Source organism: Balaenoptera physalus (assembly GCF_965194825.1).
Source record: "Balaenoptera physalus genome assembly, chromosome: X".
Taxonomy (NCBI): Eukaryota; Metazoa; Chordata; class Mammalia; order Artiodactyla; family Balaenopteridae; genus Balaenoptera; species Balaenoptera physalus.
Window position 1 is genome coordinate 41,158,947 of NC_138903.1, and position 19,134 is coordinate 41,178,080.

The 19,134-nt window shown below is 42.0% G+C and overlaps 1 long non-coding RNA gene across 2 annotated transcripts in view; it reads right to left on the minus strand.

Moving 5' to 3' along the window:
- LOC309652637 overlaps positions 1 to 19,134 on the minus strand; it is a 153,431-nt gene that overhangs the window by 77,958 nt on the left and 56,339 nt on the right. For both annotated transcript variants that reach the window (XR_014258828.1, XR_014258829.1), the window contains one exon: positions 1 to 19,134. This exon is cut by the window's right edge and continues 11,449 nt beyond it. This is a non-coding gene — a long non-coding RNA (uncharacterized lncRNA).

Here is a 19,134-nt window from a genome sequence, read left to right on the forward strand (position 1 = left end):
CAGTTCAGGGGGCCAGAGTTTGATCAAGGCAGCCACAACCAGTTTGGGTATCTTCCACTGATGTGCAGACCCCAAGGAAGTAGTCCCTTGGTCATCTATCACATGTGGCTGAATCACTGGACACCCGTCGCCCCCCCTCCCCCGCCCCTGTTGAGCAGCAGCCCAGGCAGGAGAGTGGCTGGTCGCCCGAAGCGGGACCTCTTATAGGGACCCGCCAATTAGCTGTTGACCAATCGCAGGCAGCACCTAGTACCTAAGTCACATGACAGGGCAGTCCCTATGACTGCAGGATTTCTGAATTACTGGGGTTACACAAAGGACACTCATTCAGGAAAAGAGAAAAAAAAAAAAAAAAAAGCCATAAGCCGAAACAGAAAACGCCCAGGCTGTGACAACTCCGGCTTTAAAACAGGGAACACCCTAGCCTCACACAGACAGACAAAAAGCCACAACCAAGCCAGGATGGAAATCAGCGGAATGCCTGGCACATATTAAAAAATAATCGCAAAGCAGAGGCTGAGCTTACAAACCCGCTTCAGCTATAAATCTACTCCTCCTTCCCCTTCCTCTTCAGTCTCCCCAGCAATTTCACATTCTCAACTTCTTTATTCTAAAAAGCTCCGTTGAGCCTCTGCAAAGCCGCTGGAGGAAAAATGGGTGAGACACACGAGCCCCTGCTCTTCTCAGCCCCTCAAAATACCCCTGAAGAAGATTCAAAGTCTGCTGTGAAAAAGTTCCTTAAACGAAATACACGTCTCGCAAAAAGGTTGCATAAATCAGGCAAAATTAAACATGGTCAGGACAAATTTGCACGGTAACGACCAAATCATCTGTCTCTCCCCCTTTCTTTCTCTCTCATGTAATCATTTTGGACTGTTCACATCAAGAACATTCTTGTTAAGTAAATGAGTCCCCCGCTTAGCGAACTAGCTACCAATTTACTTATTTTAACACCCCCAATGTATTTCTCAAATTTTTTTATATCTTAGGAAAAATTCAACTGTGAACACCCCTACCATTTCTTTGCCCCCCACCCAGAATGGTACTTACATTTTTCCTTTGTTTGGGTCTGTCAGTTTCTCCCCCTCCCCCGACATCTGAAGCCAAAATATGGGCTCAGCTTCAACCTTCAAACCTAAAAGGCCCTATTTTGATCGTGCAAGGCTGCAACAGCTCGTCCTCTGAGGCAAGCCTGGAACATTGTGCTGCTTGCCATTCCCAATTTATGGAAGGAAGCGTATGTCAAACAAACCAGGTGATGACTCAGACTGCCTCCCCCAGCCACGTTTTCCCTAGAATGGGAGGGTAGCGTAAGTGCAGCCCATTTGGATGTGACTCAGTTTTATTAGACTGGTGATTGTAGTTAATCTGACAAGCTCACATTTTTCTTTTATAACTCGTACATTTCAGGATCACAATGCACGTTCTAAATGGTTTCAAAGAATTGGATCATGTAAAAGAGAAAGTTGCAAGATTGTTTTGAAGGTATGGCAAGGCTCTGGTTCTATTCCCAAATATTTAAAACTTCCTAATTATTTGTTGAAAGTTTTACAACTGAGGCAACCGAACGTTTGAGTTCATGTGAACAGCAGTAAACAGGTTTTATAATTTTAGGTCTACTGGAGGCTTTTACCATGGGGACTTGGACGCTTTCCGTCCTGAGGACCCAAGTTTAACTCTCTAAGTCTGCAGCCCACGTGGCAGGTTCTTTAGGAAGTGGTCAGGGGCATGAGAGCCATGTTGCAGCTTTCACTTTTGCATTTACTGCAATTCACATTATAACTTGAGCCACTCACACACAAGCACACATGCAATACAATCACATTCTCTCTCTCTGTCTCTCTCTCTCTCTCTCACACACACACACACACACACACACACACACACAATCTGTACTGTCCTTTAATCCCAACTGGCCTACAAGCTGCAAAATAAAAACTTGAAAATCTTCAAATGTCATCTGAGAAAATTCCGATAAATAAATTGGCATGCCTAAAAGTCTTCCTCTTCAGTAAAACAAAGTTTACTACCAAGATGGGGGTGGCATTACATGGAATAAATTGTTCCCAGGTATTACGCAGACAGGAAGAATGCAGTAATAAGAAGTGCAAGTCCCCACACAAAAAATCTGGAAGGCTCGGTCTGAGCAGTTTAACTACAGTTATCTCCTTTCAGCATACTTCCTTTAACCCTGACAAAGTCAGCAACTGCTTGTACCAAGGCTTGACATTTATTGTCGATTATGCCTTGACAGAGAACTAATTTTGTTATAATATAAAAAATACAGTCTATTTCTATAATATATCAAAATGTTCAAATATCTAATTTTCAAATTGGTAGAGGAGGGCAGAAAAAAAGTATACACCCTGAAACAATGAAATCCAGTTAATTCAGGAGCTGACTATTCACATCACAAAAAGATTCCCTTTAGGGTTTTACTGGAAGAAACCCCACACTAAATTTACATATAGACCTGACTTTCAGAAGTTAAATCCACACAGAACAATTTAGAAGTGCATTTCCGAATTACACTTTTGAAACCTTTCTATGTTAACTATGTACACATATTTCTCATTCAGATCTTAAAACTTATTCATACTTCCACAGGGATGTATTAATTTAGCCACTGACTTTTTTTGAGTAAAATTTTATTGGCTTAAAGAAAGTTACCTTCCTACAATATATAAAGACCTTAAAATCGACAATTATATGACTTTCAATGGAAATAAACACAGACTATGAAAACAGCATATTAATAAAATCAAACACCTAAAACTTTGGCATCTAAAAGAATCTATAACATATTTTTAAAGCCTGGGGCCAGACTTGTTTGGGGTTTGAAGCCTGGCTCTGCCAAAACTAGCTGTGGCACCTGGGTTAAAAATATATGTACGTGCTGAGGACACTGCCTGACGGACAGTATGTACTGTGTAAGGATTGGCTGTTCTGTTACCATTATCATCCAGTCTCTACCCTTTAACTGCCCTTTGTGCCATCATCTTAGAGTAATACGTACCTTACTTAGTCAGTTCCTAAATAACATTTCTACGTGAGAAAAATACAATTCCATAACTTTTCTTAAAGAATCACTTTTTAACAATTTCACTAACGATGACAAACACCTAGCCAATCCATATTTTCCTTCCCAAAGTTTCAGTCGTTTAAATACTTGTCTGGTTTTACATTTGACATCTGTTGGGGCCTTTCTGTCCAAACTTCTTGGAGTTTCCGAAAGCCAGTGCAGAATCGGGCTGGGGCCAGCTGGGGAGGACATTCAAGAAGAATTTCCATTACAGTCAGCCCAGATGGGTCAAGACATGGAAACTCATCGGCCAGGAAAGAAGGCAAAGAAGGTTTGGTCAAAGACTGGGGGAAATACTACAGCCCTGTTGGAGTGTAGCACCACCCTTGACATCAACAAGGGGCCCCCAAACAGAGGCGTAAGGAGGCGGTTTCAGATCCAGAAAAAAGTACCCGAGATCCACTGTTTATTCTCTCCACAGGGTCATGACATAAAACTTCGCCATAGTTACCCTAAGGGAAAACCAAGGAGTGAGGGTGTGTGTGTGGGGGGGGGGGGGGATTCGAAAAGAAACCTCAGCATGCATTCTCTCCCATGTTGTCTTTCATTAAGCAATCTCATTTCTTAAAGGAGAAAACTACATGGATCTCCATCTGAAAACTATATGAAGAAATTCAAGCATCCCACAAACCCTCCAGTAACAAAAGCTAATCATTTCCAGCCAGCATAGAACATATTTGAAGAATGATAAAAAGGACAGCAACTAGACATCGCCGAGGTGCAGGCAAGCTTTATAAATATGGAACTCCTCAAATATGGTGCTCGGCACTGCTCTGGGGGAAAAGAGAAATAATTCTATGTTTTGTTGGAGGACGAGCAACCGCTCCAACTTGTCTTTATCCAGGCAATGTTTCTGAGACAGATGGTAACAGAATGGGGGGAAAGCCAGCAAAACGGAGAGAAGGTGATTAGGATTACAAATGAGTGTTTGGGGGAAGGCTTGATTCCGTTCCCCTCCATGCGGGAAGTCAGTTCGAAGACGCACAGAGACCCGTTTCAGTTAAAGGCAGGTTTGGAGCTCGGGCATAGAGCTTGCTCTCGGCCAACGCTCCTGTCTCCAGGCAATCTCTAAAATACCAAATGATCCAACTGTGTGGGATTCTCACAGACCAGAGCTACAGGTCAGGATGCAGACAGACAGCCTGGGTTCCGATACTGGCTCTGGGACTATTATCTGTGGGGACTTGGGAAAGTGACTTCACTCCCCCAAGGCCTTGGTTTCACCTGGAGAATGCGAATAACTGAGAAAATAATGAGGAAGGAACAGAAATCACTGCGTCCATAATGTTTGCCACCACCATCAGCTACTAAGAGGGAGCTGCCACCCCCAGTACCAGTCTCGCGACTCATCGGGGGTAAGAAAACAACAATCTTAGGCTTCTAAGTCACACTGTTCATTTGAAGGTTGACAAAATGACTTTCTCACCTATGTTTTACAATGATCAAAAATCTTTGGCATAAACAAGGTCCTACTGTAGAGCACAGGGAACTACATTCAATATCCTGTGATAAACCGTAATGGAAAAGAATATGAAAGAGAATGTGTATATGTGTATAACTGAGTCACTTTACTGTACAGCAGAAATGAACACAACATTGTAAATCAACTACGATAAAAGAAGATCTTTGGATAACTACTAGATTCACTTTTTGATTATACCAAAGTAATATACTTTGAGATCAGAAGATTAGTTTCATATACAGCGTATGTAAGATTCCCAATATTAGAAAATGTTCATAGAAACCTGCCTATGTGGCTACGTGTTTGCTTCTACCGACATGCATACAAGCTATGTCTAGACTTATATAAGACACTCAACGTTTCTTTATGAGACTTTGCCTCTGTTCCATGCTTTTCCTATTATATAAGCAGCCACTCTGCCCGTCTTTCTGCAATGATTTCAGATCTAAGCAGTACACTTCGCTCAGAAAAGTTTTTATTAGTTGTCTTCTTTCCCCACCCATTTTAAAGAACGAACTGACTCAGTTTTTTGATGGCAACGCCACTGGGTGGGAGTGAATATGGGAGTGGGCAGGGTGGGAGAAAGGGAGGAGGAGGTGAGAGCCAAAAGCTGAATCACAGCCATGTGAGTAATCTTAGGCTTTTTTTTTTCTTCCTAAGGGTATGAATCAAATTAAGCTTGTTTTGCTGTGGGTGAAGGAAGAGGAATATAATAGTGTGAATCAGAGCAATTATCAAATATGCGGCACTCACTAAAAATTAATTACAATCACTGCCTTCTCTCACATGTCTGCCAGAAGATGCCGGAGAGCTTTTGTTAATCAATATAATCCTTTACAAAAATTCTTAAGAGTTTGAACTTGCTTCTCACCCTCTTCCCTTGAAAAATTTCCTTTTACACATGCATTGCAGACACGGGAATTATTTCGGAGCTTCTGTGAGATAATCTTTGGCCCTTAGAGATAAGTGTGAAAACAACGTGGCTAATACGGGGTAGAGACCAGGTTACATACTATCGAGCCATGAGTACTGGAAGCAAAATTCTGAGTTTAGGAAAACAATCACTCAGACGTGAGTTTAACCTCTTAAGAGCATGCCGATGGGAATGCAGCAAGCCACAACAAACCCGTGGGGGAAAAGTGGGCATGCCTTTTACAATAGTCTTTGGTGAGAATAAAGTTGTCACACAAAATTTTTGGACTGCCTTAGGCTGAAATAAGTGGATCCTCATTTGTGTAAGAATTTATTAGGAGTGATATTGAGAGGAGGATGGATCGAAACATATGAAATCAGGTTTTTTTATGTTTTTGGAATTTACATAGAGAATAAGAACATAGCTCAGTTATTTATAGTCAGGATACATATCTAACCAGACTTACAGAAAGGCACTTCCTTTTCTGCCATATTTTTTAACCCAATCTATTTAGTAATTTGTGGAATATAAATATTACCATGGGGAAAAATTTGCCTATCTAAAGAGAAAGGCTCCAATGACCAAATATCTTCTACTCCCAGGCAAGCCTATGCATTAGGAAGCCAAGAGGGCATTATTTTGAACTTTATTGACACATTTACATTTTTTACTACACCAACAGCTACAATGCATTGTTCTTTGGGTTATCTACCCATGGTGGTTTTTTTTCTTTTAAGCATAGGTATGGATATTCTGTAGATAGGCAAACTCTCCCTATGGATTTAGGACCCTTACAGAATATTCTACACACAGGAGCTCAAGGATAACAGTATCTTTATCACACTGTCAGGGTTTCCAAAGTTCATTTCTATTTATGGAACAGTGTTTTTTGTTCTAGCACAACCTTTCATAAGGTTGCCAAATAAATTCTTTCAGGACCACTCTGAATAGGCAAAAGCTTTTAACTTTTCCATGTCTATGTGTTTCTCAATTTGGACATTTTCATCTGTAATAATGAGCTCTTTAGAGATGACAATTGGTATGCCCAGTTTTACATATCTCCAAATCTGCCTATATAAAGGAACATTTTGGAGATTTTAGTCAAGAAATATTTATATCATCTACAAAAATATATCAACATTGGGTCCATATAAAGTGAGCTAGATCTGTTTTCAGACTAGACGAACTGGCTGTCTACCCCCCAGCCCTCAAGTTCCCTGCCACCTGACTCCCTATCTCAGTATTTGACTTTCAAGTCAGTACTCTCCCTACTTAAAATCTCTAGTTTCTTATGTAGTAGAAATAATATTCCAAAATCTAATTTTGTCACACCCCGACTCGTGTCTGTTGCAAGGGAAGAAGTGTCCAGAAATTGTCAATAAATATTTTAGTTCTTTCTCTTTCTTTAAATGTTCTAAGTAGTAATTGCAGGAGAAGACCCTGAAAAATAGGGTCTTATCACTTCTCAGAGTTTGAGTCTTCTGAAAAGAAGAGTCCTTGGGGTACTCTGCATGGGCTTTTTCTGCTTCTCAATATACCAAATGTTTGGGGTAGGGCTAGGGGTGGGGTGGTTACCATTCTGATATTTTCCATGGAGAGAACCAGAATTTTCAAAAGCATAATTGATGCTAAGTGTTAAGTGAATTTAAGACTTGGTAAATCAGTCACTAACTATGCTGAGGTGACCTGGTTCTCATCTAGCAATAGGAGAGAAAAACCAAAAACAGCACCAAAGTAAACTTGGAAGCCAGGCGTCCAGGAAAGGCCAGTGATGGAGGTGAAAGTGCTGGTGGTGGTCTTGGCTGGGACGTGATGAGGTAAGGGAGCCACTGAGGCAGAAAACAGAAAGTGAGTAGGAGGCTCGGGCTGGGGAGAAGGGGGTGTAGGGACCCCTCACAATGCAGACCACCCCCTAGAAGTCTGGCTTGTGAAAGGGAACAAGTAATAGAAAAGGGAAAGAGAAACAAGGAAAGGAGGGCACCGTTTCATTTGAAAAGTATGATTTTAATAGTGAGCTTTTGTTTCCAATCTGGTACTAAATCCTCTTTGTCATTATTTTTCCAAAAATGCATCTCTCAGCTCCCTGTCTAATTTATCTGATCCATCATTATCCTCTCTCCAGGATGTGGCCAAGCTCTCAAAAAACTGCAGCCTGTGGAGGAGCAGTAAGCAGGGTAGTGAGGGAAATTGCTGAAACTACTACAGGATTAAAGGATAGAGACTGATTTAAGCAGAAGGAAGGAGAGAAAGCACCGAGGTAACTGTCTGTTGTCTGAGGTGTGGGTAAGAAAAGTCCTATCGTGTGGAAACTGGACGGAGGCCCTAAGCAGAGAAAGGCCTTAAGAAGAGCTAGAATAGGAACCTGGCAGGGATGGTAAAGGGGAAGTCACCCTATCCGATGGGTGGGTGACTTTAAGTCTCTTCCGACTCTGTGATTCTAGAACTCCAAGTTGCTCTATTTCAAGAGTTTTGTAGAACATTTTAAATCGCTTTAAAACAACTTCTTTAAAAGAAACTTTGTGCTGAAACAAAAATAAATCGATGACGACTTCCTCTGTTGGAGAGTTTTAGGTCACAAATTAGTTTAACCTGATTACTTCCTCTATGAGGTGACAATCAATGTATGACGCCCTCTAGAACATCTCTGCCTCCGGTCTCACTTCCGGTGACCAGAAACCCTCCTAAAGTGAGGTGGCTGGTTGTACAGTATGACAAAGCTACTTTTCCTCTCTATTCCTGCCCCAACAGGTCATTGGAAAAGTACAAGATGATCCATTAAAAACTCTAGCCGTGCAGTTTTTAAAAAGAATGAAAATATGCCGTTTGCAGCAACATGGATAGACCTGGAGATTATCATACTAAGTGAAGTTAGACAGAGAAAGACAAATATCGTGTGATAATCACTTATATGGGGAATCTTAAAAAAAGGATACAAATGAACTTATTTACAAAACAGAAACATACAGACTTAGAGAACGAACTTATGGTTACGGGGGAGGGGGGGGAAGGTTTGGGGGATGGGATAGATTGGGAATTTGGGATTGACATGTACACACTGCTATATTTAAAATAGATAACCAACAAGGACCTACTGCATAGCACGGGGAACGCTACTCAGTATTCTGTAATAACCTAAATGGGAAAAGAATTTGAAAAAGAATAGACACGTATATGTATAACTGAATCACTTTGTTGTACACCTGAAACTAACACATTGTTAATCAACTATATTCCAATATAACATAAAAACTTTTAAAAAACTGTAGCTATGCTATAGTTATGATAACTGAGATGTCACCATGGGGGAAAGCTGGGTGATGGATACTCAGAGCCTTCTCCATATTATTTTTCTAACTTCTTGGGAGCCTGTAATTATTTCAAATGAAAAAGTCAAAAAACAGAAACCTTCAGCTGTCAAAAAAATTTATCTTCAAACTAATCATAACAAACCAAAGTCAAAACTCATTTCTGGATAATTATTCCCAATGATGCTAGCTCTCTACTTAATGCTGGAGAAAAACATTCAGTGGGAAAACCAAGAAACCATAACACAAGTACCTGGCCAAGCTTCTCCCTCTTTGTTTAATGCATATGGAAGAGTAAATTTGGTATCATAAAATCTAAAATGTAAACTAATAACTATAGATGACAAAATAAAGATTTATACATTGGTTTTATAATTTTAAGATCTAGAAAAGAGACCCAGTCTATTTCATCCAACCTGAAATGTCGTTGATTATAAGACACTCCATTCTTTTATGCACCATTAGGAAAGAAACAAACTTTGCCAATTAACTATGACACAATCCCTTAAACACAGTCCTGAGTGACAGTCAAACTAGCTTTTCATTGCTTTGTTCTGTGAGATTTGGCGATTTCTCCTGCCTTCAGTTACACTGCTTGGCGTGTGACTGGCAGTCCTCCTGCATGTATCTCAGCAACAAATAACACAGCTTCAACCACTTGTATTTTCCTAGTTGTTGCTTTGAAAGAAAATGTGGGATTTCAGTAATTTCTCCAACAATGAACATTTGCTTCACTAATATCAAATTTAGCCCATGCTGTTCTCATGCCTTTCTTTCTGGGTACACAGTAACATTTTGTTTCAGTGCCAATAAAATTTTATTTCAATAAGTGTAACATCTTTTTTGAGGTATAGTTGATGTATAATATTATATAAGTTTCAGGTGTACAGCATAGTGATTCACAATTTTTAAAGGTTATACTCCATTTATAGTTATTTTCAAATACTGGCCATATTCCCTGTGCTGCACAATGTATCCTTATAGCTTATTTATTTTATACAAAGTAGTTTGTATCTCTTAATCCCTTACCCCATCTTGCCCCTCCCCCCTGCCTTCTTCCCATTGGTAACCACTAGTTTGTTCTCTGTATCTGTGAGTCTGTTTCTTTTTTGTTATAATCACTAGTTTGTTGTACTTTTTAGATTCCACATATATCACTGTAGTGATATCATACGGTATTTGTCTTTCTCTTCCTGACTTTCTTCACTTAGTATGATAATCTCTAGGTCCATCCATGTTGCTACAAATGGCATTATTTCATTCATTTTATGGCTGAGTAATATTCCACTGTGTGTGTGTGTGTGTGTGTGTGTGTGTGTGTGTGTAACACAACTTCTTTATCCATTCATCTGCTGAAGGACAATAAGTGTAATCTTATTGAAAGCATATCAAATGGTAGGTACCCTCAGCCATATATAGAACCAACAATACAACTCAACTAAATTGTTGGCCATGTAAACAGCTATGGCCAACTTTGTAAATGCGTGGGCAACAGCAACTGCATCATGACCACCGCCTGGCAGATGGCACCTGAGAGAGGCTGTCCATTCTAATATGCATCCCAATTTTAGAAATGGTTAAATATGGGGGATGGGTAGAGGGGATCTCTTCGAACACCTGAAATACTGTAGCTGCTGTAGGTCCCCTTCCAGCCTGAGAAAATCCTTATTTCCCATAGCCTGTTTCTGACCACCCTGTTTGGGTGATTAATTCACTCATTCATTAAAAAAAATTTTATTGAGTACTATTAACTTCCAGGTACTGGGCTAGGTTCAAGGGATACAGCAATTAACAAAAGAGACAAAGTCCCTGAACTCATGGAGTTTCCAGTCCAGAGAAGAAGGACAATCAAATAAATGCAAAATATGCTAGCTGGTGATGAGATCTCTGGAGGGATAGAGAAGGCAAACAATCCTGGGGTGCAGGCGGGGGTAGGAGTCTGGGGGTGACTGTTATTTTGTTTAGAGTGATCAGTGAATAAAGGCCTCTCAGATCAAGTAGGCATTTGAACAAAGTTCTGAAGAAAGAGAGGAACTGGGCTCCAAGGAGATCTAGGCAACAAATGAGGGGGTAAGGCAGAGGAGAGAACTTGTGCAGGGGCGCTGAGGTAGGATTATACCTGGTCAGTTACAGAGACAGCAAAGAGGCCAGTGTCACTACAGCAGAATGGGCAAGGGAGAAAGAAGGAGATGACACAGATTCAGTTGGGCAGGGATGGGGGGAGCAGATCACATAGAGCTTTCAAGGCCATTATCTTTCAAGGACCATGGTCTTTACTCTGAGAAAAATAAAAACCATGTGAGGCTTTTGATCAGGAGAGTGGAACAATCTAAAAGGGCACCCCCTGGGGCATGAGTGGAACAGAGCGCTTAGTTGATTAATTCAGATGAGATGTCAGTGGCCTGGCCTGGGTGATTATCAGTGGAGATAATGATGATTGGTCAGATTCTGGATATATTTTAAAGGAAGAGCAGATAGGATTTGCTGATGGGGGATATAAGCTAAAGAGAGGTGTCAATGGCTACTCCAGGGTTTCTGGTCTGGGCAATTGAAAGAATGAAACTGCCATTTCCCAAAAAGGGGCAAGCTGGGTATGGCAGGGGTAGGGAGGTATGCAGAGGGGGATGAAGAGTTGGATTTTAGACACGCTAGGTTTGGGGGGCCAATTAGACATCTAAGCAGAGAAAAAGTTGAAACTGAGCAGAGAGTTCCAAGATGAAATCATCAGCGTTTAAGTGGTATTTAAAAGCCAAGAGATTAATTTGACTTTGTGAGAGAGGACAGACACAGAAGTGGTAGGAGGACTGAGGCACTTGAATAAGAAGAGGTTGGGGTGATGCCAGGAGGAATCAGCAAAGACTGGCAAGGAGCATCCTCTGGGAAGGCAGAATATCAAGTGTGGCACCAAGGAAGCCAAGGGAAGGAAATGATTTCAAGGAAGATGGCAGGAGCAGCTGGGTCAAACCCTGCTGGCAGGCTGAATAAGATAAGGACTGGGGACTCAACAATGAACTTGAAATGTGGAGGTCCTGGGCGCTCTTGATGGGAACGATTTGGGGTGGTAGTGGGTGGGGACACAAAGCTTAACTGGAGTGAAGACAATGGAGCATGGGAGGAGAAGTGTTCGCAGCAGTAAATAGAGACAACACTTTCAAAGAGAAATGGCGGGAGGGAGGGAGACACAAGAGGGAAGAGATATAGGGATATATATATGTGTATAACTGATTCACTTTGTTGTAAAGCAGAAACTAACACACCATTGTAAAGCAATTATACTCCAATAAAGATGTTTAAAAAAAAAAGAGAAATGGCACAGTGGCTGGAAGGGGGTGGGGGTGGGAGAAATGGATGATGCTGGGGGAACACACGATGATTGCAGGAGCCTCAATTAGGAGACAGATGATGGGACCCAGTGTGCCATGGAGAGGTTAGCCTTTGGTGAGGCAGTACAGGAAAACAACCCCATGAGCAGCCATGGAGGTATGCCAATAGGTCCAGAGGCAGGAATGTGTGGAAGGTCTAATTTCTAGTGTCGTACGTCTAAGAACTTCTCTTTAGACATGGATTAGTTTGTTCTCCTTTGGGACTTTTTGTTGTTGCTGTTGCCACACTGGATCTAGTAAGCCCATAGCCCCAATCCAAATTTTTTTTTAAAAGTAACTAAAGAAACAGAAGTTTTAGGAAGGAAACAGAGACTTTGTTGTTGTCGATGTCACCCAGAGTGATCTGTGGCTATACATTGGAATACCTGGCAAACGTTAAACCACAAACATTAAATAGAACTGTGAATGATAAATGGCGTTTGCTTTTTGTTTACACAGCTAAGAAACACAATGAACTCGAAGCAAAGTACATCAGTATCAAATAATAATGCAAAGCCACTACAGCAACTATAATATCAGTATCTTTTGTATCTGAGTCACACTGTTTGAAAACACCCAACTACATGGTTTATACAGATCCATCACCTGGAATCATGAGACAAACTTCAGATGGAGTGTCTCTCTAGCAGAGACACTGATCACCCAATCAGAGGCACTCCCTGTGTAGCATCTCTCAGAAGCTGACAAGTTGGTAGTCAGCAGGTAGAGTCTATCTGTGGCCACAGAACTGAAGCTGACCAAGTTCTTGGTAACGGAAGACATCAAGCCCAACCACTGAGCTTCTTGAGCTCTAGACAAATTAGTTATCTGTAAATGACATTAAAGTTTATTGCAAAAAAGCTGTGCGTCAGGTAGTGGCTGTGAAAAGCAGCACCAAAATTCCATTATCAATGACAAAAAAAAAATTCAATTGGTCTACCTGAGTCAACTAACTCTAGAGGCAGACAGCAGAGTGAGGTTAAGAGCACAGACTGGGGAGCCAAACTGCCCGGGGCCAAGTCCAGGCTCCACCATTTACAAACTGTGTAACTTTGGGCACCTAATTGAACATCTTTATGTCTGTTTTCTTGTCTGTAAAATGAAGGGAACCAATAGTACCTACTTCATAGGGTTACTGGGAGGGTAGAGTGAATTGCTCTATGCAATAATTATTATAAAGTCATAATCTCCATCTTGGAATTTAAAACTGACCACAAAAAAATTAGATGGAATTAGCATGAGGACCCTCTTGGGAATTTGCAAAACCAGGGACATCAACTGTACTCCAAAATTTGAGGACGATAAATAATGTACTCAGCAAAAATAATTTTTAAATTGTTTTAATGTGAAAACATAGACCTCTAGTGAAGATTAAAATACAATCTTCACATTTTAGGATAAGGCAGAGACTTAATCAATAAATTCTATGTCTGCTCGCCTCAGGGCCTTTCATCCTCGCACGCTCTGAGTTTAGTATTCTCTTCTGAAACTTAAGGGGAACACTGGCATAAAACCTCGTCTGAGTCACAGGGGAGAGCTACAGCCTATGGGGGGATCGTGCTGTGAGGGCTCCACAATATTTAATCCCTAACATTAGATAAAACAGACCTAGAAAAGTTCAGTGACTGCTAAAGATTAAATAAATAGCAAGTGGTGAGGTTAGCAAATCAGGGCTCCCAACTGCCAGTTCAGTCATCCTTCCACCTTGCCCTGGGATGTAGGATCTCCCCTAAAGGGTACTTATTTGCCCAGTGACTGATGCCATGTTGTAAATAAGTGTTTTCCGTGGGAGAGTCTGGGAATCCCCCCGGGTATTTCTGAGAGGACTGTGGTCTCCACCCTGAACGCTGTCAAAGCGCCCATCCCTCCCTACCTCCCCCACATCAGGTGGCTTGAGGCTCCCGGGTCTGTTCCAGCCAGGCCTGTCACCACCTGTCCCTTACCTTTAGGCTGAGACTTAAAGAGACAGAACCCAATGGATGAGGGAAATAAAGAGAGGATGGTATACACAGATTCCATTTTCAAAACTACATACATTTTAAGAGGAGCAAAGGAATGTGTGTGCCCTCAGAAGGAGAGGGATGTCAGGGTATTAAAATTTAAATTTGGACCATCTATAAACTCTGTGCTCTGACAATCTGTAAATGAAATATTGATTTGCTTGTGCAACAAATATTTATTTTTGACTATGTGCAGTCCCAAGCTGGGCTCTGGGACTGTAGAACCGTATAGGACAGAGACCCTGTCCTCCAGAATTCAAGATGCAATTGTAGAGACCAGGTACGCAGGTTAGGAAAGATAATGAATACTATGAAGTAACAGGTAGCCTCTAAATGAATGAAAAAGACAATACCTTAAGCTTTGGAATGCTTTCTTCAAAGGAAATTCACAAGAAAGCTCAATATGTAAAACAGATCGAAGCAAGTGATCTGGCAGAAGCTAGGAAAGCCCCTGTAGGCGGCTCTGTTCCCTGATGCCCGCCCTCAACCTTGAACCCTGCTGGTGCCCAGCCTTCAGAGCCCTAGAGAAGGCGAGGCAGGGTATGCTTTCAAAGGTGAGCAGCACCAATGAGCAGGTAGGAAAGGGCTAACTAGGTAGGAAGAATTGCAAAGACACAGGTGTGGAGGCAGAAACAGTGCCACAAGTGTATTTAGGGAAGAAAAAAAGAACACAGGGCTTCCCTGGTGGCGCAGTGGTTGAGAATCTGCCTGCCAATGCGGGGGACACGGGTTCGAGCCCTGGTCTGGGAAGATCCCACATGCCGCGGAGCAACTAGGCCCGTGAGCCACAATTACTGAGCCTACGCGTCTGGAGCCTGTGCTCCGCAACAAGAGAGGCCGCGATAATGAGAGGCCCGCGCACCGCGATGAAGAATGGCCCCCACTTGCCGCAACTAGAGAAAGTCCTTGCGCAGAAACGAAGACCCAACACAGCCATAAATAAATAAATAAATAATAAATAAATAAATAAATAAACCCAAAAGTTTAAAAAAAAAAAAAAAAAGAACACAACTGTCAGGAATGGAGGCTTCGTGGATTAGAGGGTTAGAAAAAGCTGGTGCCATGATTTCCCCTTTCTGACTTAAATTCGAATCCTGAAGAGCGCTCAGCAGCCATGCAGCTAGTAAGCTGTGCAGCGGTGGCTTGGGCAGGGATGGATGAAGGGCATAACTCAAGAGCCTCACCCAAATGGCAGGGAGAGCCACATTTCCCATCCCAACCAAGAAGCCGGGCTTCTTGTCCTGGCTCTCACCCAAGCCTCCCCATCCCACAGCATGATCCCTGTGAAAAGGAGGGACATGACTACAGGGGATCCCAACCAAGATGCCCCCTGGGGGTAAAGTATCAAAAACAAGTGAGAGGCGGAGGCCACAGCAGGTTGTAGAACATGTGCCTCTGCTTACCACGGCAGGCATTTCCCCCCCACCCCCCAACTTCCTTGACTTTTACCATGCGGGGATATAGGTCCAGGGGGCCAAATCTCCCCGTTTTTCAAGAGAAATAAACATTGCAGCATTTATAACACTGTGTGTGCCAAAGAGGTAGGTACACTGTGTGTACCCACAGGCCATGGTGCATTCTTACATTAGAAGAGAAGTCTGAATCTGTCTTGCCTACTGCAGTGGCCTCAGCATCTTGCCCAGATGTGTTCACGTACACGTGTTCAATACATATCTGCTGAGTATACAAGAACCAAATAGTAGATTAGGCAGCAAATTGTAACCCAACTTCTTTTGTCTCTCCTCCATTAGAGAAACACCTCAGCTTAGGGGAAGTATATGGGGTAGCAGGTTCTAAGTAAAGGGAAATCTACGGAAAAATTATTCACAAGTCACTATTAACAGTGCCAGCGTGACTGGATTTGCCCTCTACACCTCAATTCTTCAAGCTCTTTTGTTGTGCTGTTATGATTACCTCAATTTCAACCTAATTCTTTCCTTCCTCTTTTCCCTTCTCTCCCTCTTCCAAGATTTCACTCGGGGTTTTACGAAGAAAAAAAATAAAAATAAAAATCACTATGTAAATGGAGAGTGTATGTGCAGTTCCATTTGAGGGTGGCAGGTGGCGCTACATCTATTTCCAGCCTCAGAAGAGAGCTAAGACCTGGGCTCCGAGTCTCCGCTCTTCAGAGCCCTGGTCCTTGCCAGAGAACTAGAAGGGATGTGTGTGTACTCATGGGGTTGCTAGGAACATCTTTGGAGCTCTTTTTTTTTTTAATTTATTCATTTATTTATTGGCTGTGTTTGGTCTTCCTTGCTGCGCGCGGGCTTTCTCTAGTTGCAGCGAGTGGGGGCTACTCTTCGTTGTGGTGCGTGGGCTTCTCATTGCGGTGGCTTCTCTTGTTGCAGAGCACGGGCTCTAGGCATGCAGGTTTCAGTACTTGCGGCACACGGGCTCAGTAGTTGTGGCTCACGGGCTCTAGAGTGCAGGCTCAGTAGTTGTGGCGCACGGGCTTAGTTGCTCCGCGCATGTGGGATCTTCCCGGACCAGGGCTTGAACCCGTGTCCCCTGCATCGGCAGGGAGGTTCTTAACTACTGCGCCACCAGGGAAGCCCCTGAGGCTCTTATATTGAAATTTATTTCCGGTGTTTTTGAGATATCCCAAGTCTCTGCCCTCAGTAGCTCTCATTGGGACTTTACAGAAAGTCAAGTGTAAGACTTGAGGACCAGTGAGTTCCAAGACAGACAGAGTAAAAGTTCTACCTAGGGTGTATCCTGTACATCAGAATAAAACAGCTCTTGCAAGGTAATAAAGAGATGGCTCCAGAAACCCAACCACTGAAGTGAGGCACTTAATCAGAACTTCAGGACAAAGACCAAAGTGTTCCAGAAATTCACAGCTCCTAGAAGTGCTGAGACAGAAGAAATTCTTGATCATCTTGCTGAGAGCATGCAAGACTCTGGGGATGACACCATATTCAGCATATGAACATAAACCATTGTTCAGGGCAATGGAAGGTTTGGACCAATTTATTGATGAAAGGGGGGGGGAAATGGAGCTGAAGAGGATGAGTGGAGGACAGGCTTCATTGGAAAAGCCCCTTTACTGGACGGTTTATAAGAGCCAGGTCAGGACTCACTCATCACAGCTAAGGAATTTCTATCTGCACCCCTCCTCAAACACTCATCTACTGCCTTCATCTTCCACTGACCCCACACAGCTCCTGAGCTGATCCCATACCACATGTGCCTGCCTTTGAACTTGGCCTCTGGGTATATTCAGCTCTTCCCCCTGACCTTTTAAGAGCACCAATGGTAGTCCTGGAACAAGATTTAGTGTCATCTATTTCTGCTGCCTCTTTTAAAAATATTTTTGTTGTGGAAACTCTTAAAAGCATCTCCAAAAGTAGAGAGAATAGTATAATGACTCCTACATGTCTTTAATTGTCTGCAAAGGTTATTTTTGCCAAGCTTGTTTCATCTATCCCCGTCCACCACTGTTTTTTCTCCCTCATTTTAAAAGTTAATAAAATTGATGTTAAAGAGTAAGTGCCTCACTCAGAGCTGCCTTGTTAAAAGCAGATATACGATTATAACTTGGCCAAATTTTTTTTTTAAATTGTAAAAGTTTCTTTTGAAAGATTAAAACTAAGGGAAGGGACTTCCCTGGTGGCACAGTGGTTAAGAATCCTCCTGCCAGTGCAGGGGACACAGGTTCGAGCCCTGGTCCGGGAAGATCCCACAGGCCATGGAGCAACTAAGCCTGTGTGCCACAACTACTGAGCCCAAGTGCCACAACTACTGAAGCCCACGTGCCTAGAGCCTGTGCTCTGCAACAAGAGAAGCCACCCAATGAGAAGCCCGGGAATTGCAACAAAGAGTAGCCCCCGCTCGCCACAACTAGAGAAAAGCCCGTGCGCAGCAACAAAGACCCAGGGCAGCCAAAAATAAAAAAAAAAATTTAATTAATTTTTAAAAAATTAAAATAAAAAAAACTAAAGGAAGATAAAATATAAAAGATGGACCCTCCCTGAGTGAAAGTCACATACCACCCTTTTCAGTAGACTCTCTGACCTCAGGAAGTTAAAAAGATCAGCTGGAAAATAGATAAGCAATACAATATGTAAATCTTTTCAGGCCAAGAGATGTATTTTTAAAATATGACTTTAAATGGTTAGGTTGTTTTGTATTTTCCTGTGGAGTTTAAATTATTAGCAGACGAAAGGTTAACGTTCAGGGAACCACAACAACAAAAATCTGTATGTCTACCGTTTGACATTTTTTAAAAAGGTAGTATGGGGGAAAATCTTTATTTTTTAAATTGAAATTCCATGTCTATAATTGAGAAGATAGCTCCATTTGTGTGTTATTTATACCCATATACAGCTCTCTTTTTTTGGTAGAGATGGTGGTGGCATCTTTGTAAAATATAATTTTAAGAGGGCAGAGATCATTTCCTTTTCAGGTAACTAAAGCACACTTCCTAATTAAAACTGAGAAGCAGAACATCTTGTCTTCTCCTAGGACTATGAGAAAATGTTTTATTTTATAAAATCAGCAGCCTAGATTGTCGTGTCTGCTGTTCCTTCCATCTGCCCTTTCAGTTCTAAGCTAAATCCCATCCCTTCTCTCTCTCTCTCTTTCTCTCTCTGTCTCTCTCTCTCAACTACATCCCCAGTGCCTAAAGAACTCACATTTGCTAGGCACTCAAAATATTTCGGATATGAACCACTGTTGGTTTATTTTACAAACCTTACCTTTCTCAGCTTTCCAGCTCTCTTGTCCCAGCTCTATTCCATTTTTTCATCGATTTCAGTGTTTTGACATTTAAAACAGTGGTAAGTACTCCAAAATGTCTAAGAATGACTTCTCGCGCCAGATACTGTGGGTATGTTACCTTTTACAAATCTATGGCCACTTGGAACGCTGAAAAAGGGAACCTGTTTGGATGGCAGGTGGGAGCACAGGACTTCTGAATTGCTGAAGCCTTGAAACTCAATCTCTGAGTCTCCAGGTACAAGCGAAACATTTAAAAATAGAACTTAAGTGTTTTATTAACAAGAACCACAT